This window comes from Piliocolobus tephrosceles, chromosome 17 (genome assembly GCF_002776525.5).
Source record: "Piliocolobus tephrosceles isolate RC106 chromosome 17, ASM277652v3, whole genome shotgun sequence".
NCBI classification, from domain to species: Eukaryota; Metazoa; Chordata; class Mammalia; order Primates; family Cercopithecidae; genus Piliocolobus; species Piliocolobus tephrosceles.
This window is the reverse complement of record NC_045450.1, coordinates 70,423,573-70,425,949: the sequence shown is the minus strand read 5'-3', so window position 1 is coordinate 70,425,949 and position 2,377 is coordinate 70,423,573. Positions and strand designations below refer to the sequence as shown.

The following is a 2,377-nucleotide window of genomic DNA, read 5'->3' as shown; positions in this document are numbered from 1 at the left end:
TTTTTTTTTTTTTTTTTTTTTTTTTTTGAGATGGAGTCTTGCTCTGTGGCCCAGGCGGGAGTGCAGTGGCCGGATCTCAGCTCACCGCAAGCTCCGCCTCCTGGGTTTACGCCATTCTCCTGCCTCAGCCTCCCGAGTAGCTGGGACTACAGGCGCCCACCACCTCACCCGGCTAGTTTTTTTTTTTTTTTGTATTTTTTAGTAGAGATGGGGTTTCACCGTGTTAGCCAGGATGGTCTCGATCTCCTGAGGGCTGGGATTACAGGCTTGAGCCACCGTGCCCGGCCAGCTTGTTTTATAGAGACAGGGTCTTCTTATGTTGCCTAGGTTAGTCTTAAACTCTTGGCCCCAAGCGATCCTCATGCCTCAGCCTCCCAAAGTGCTGGGATGACAGCTGTGAGTTACCTAATCCGGAAGAAGCAGTATTTTGTAAAGCTCCTGGGCGATGTGCGGACGCTGCAGGGCCCAGCTCTTCTTGGCTCTAGTGTGGATGCAGGTTCTGAGTGGGCAGGGCCAGCTCAGGGCCTGAGACTCTGCAGGCACAGGGCCTGTGCTGCTGTTCCATGGGCCATTCTGGGGACAGCAAGGCCCTGGAGAAAAGGCCTAGCTGGAAACCGCGACCTCCTTTCCCTCCCTCGCTGTCATAAGGGACGGCAGCAGCTGACGCTGCTCGGGCTTTTCCTCTGTTCCCAGCACAGATCACCTCCCGACACTCAGTCCTCGCTGCTGCTCAATGGGACCATTATGTGCCTCATCCCTTTTTAAAAAAAAATTTTTTTTTTCTCGAGATGAATTCTCACTCTGTCGTCCAGGCTGCAGTGCAGTGGCGCAATCTCAGCTTACTACAACCTCCACCTACGGGTTCAAGTGATTCTCCTGCCTCAGCCTCCCGAGTAGCCTGTATTACAGGCACCCACCACCATGCCTGGCTCATTTTTTTACTTTTAGTAGAGACGGGGTTTCACCATGTTGGCCTGGCTGGTCTTGAACTCCTGATCCACTTGCCTTGGCCTCCCAAAGTGTTGGGATTACAGGCTTGAGCCACTGTGCCTGGCCACCTCATCCCATTTTAAAGATGAGGAAAGTGAAGTCTTGAGATAAACTCTCCGTGGTCACATGGCTGGGACCTGGCCCAGCTGGCGCAGTGGGGAAGCTCCAGAGACCACTCCTAAGTTGGAATGGCCACCTTTCATACGCAGCTGACCCAAGCCCGTTCCATCAGTATCTCTCGCTCTCCCTATCTTCCCCAGGCCCTCACTCTATGTCCTGGTGGTATCTCCCACCCATGTCTTACTAGCTCCACCTGGACTTCCAGCTCCTTGTCCTCCAAACTCTTCCTGACCTGCCATCTTCACATTCACCTCCCCGATTTCTGCCCCAGAGCAAGCATCTCTGACCTCAGAGGCACAGGAATCCCTGGGACCTTGTGCGCCTGGGTGGGCCTGAGCTGCTGCCTTGCTCCCCAGCCTCCGGGTTGCTGATGCTACCAGTCCACCAACAGCCTGCAGACGAGGGCCAGGCCTGGGGTCTCCTCACAGGCCCTAGCCACACACCCTTCTAGAAAGCAGACTTGCTCCTTGGCATCCTCAGAATAAGCTTTTAACTCCAAACCGGCCCCAAAAACCCCAGGTCCAACCCATCTTTGGTTTCTCCCCACCTGTTCCTGCCTGACCTCCCACCCCCTGGGGCTCCTCCCATGGACTGTGCCTTTATCTTCCTCTGGACCTCTGCACACTACAAGCCCCTGTGGGGTGGGGCTCCAGCCTGGGGATCAGGACAGTCCTGGGTTCGAGTGTCAGCTCCACAGTCCCTAGCAAGCTGGTAGCCTCAGGCAGGTGCCACCACTTCTCTGAGCCCTGATTTTTGTGTCTGTGAAGTGGGGACAGTAATAGTACCTTGCGGGGCTGTTACTGAGGAATGAGTGTCAAGAGCACGCGGGGGCCCCACACCACTGGCTGCTGCTTTTATTTTTCAATTGCTCAGAACTCAGGATGCCTCATGTCACAGGAACATCATGAGAACACTGGTTGGGACAATTCTAATACCCCGTGGGCTGGGGGCTACATGGCCTCTATAGCTCAGGCTGTCAGATCTCCAAAGAACCTGCATTAGGGAAAAAAAAAAATTGGCAACATTAGAACGGGAGGTGCGGCCGGGCGCAGTGGCTCAAGCCTGTAATCCTAGCACTTTGGGAGGCCGAGACGGGTGGATCATGAGGTCAGGAGATTGGGACCACCCCATCTCTACTAAAAAATACAAAAAACTAGCCGGGCGAGGTGGCGGGCGCCTGTAGTCCCAGCTACTCGGGAGGCTGAGGCAGGAGAATGGCGTAAACCCGGGAGGCGGAGCTTGCAGTGAGCTGAGATCCGGCCACTGC

General features: G+C 55.0%; 1 protein-coding gene across 1 annotated transcript in view; it reads left to right on the top strand.

Annotated features, from left to right (window-relative positions):
* The window catches only part of C17H16orf74 (chromosome 17 C16orf74 homolog), a 51,440-nt gene that overhangs the window by 17,596 nt on the left and 31,467 nt on the right, over positions 1 to 2,377 (top strand). The gene's annotated exons all lie outside the window — the stretch shown is intronic.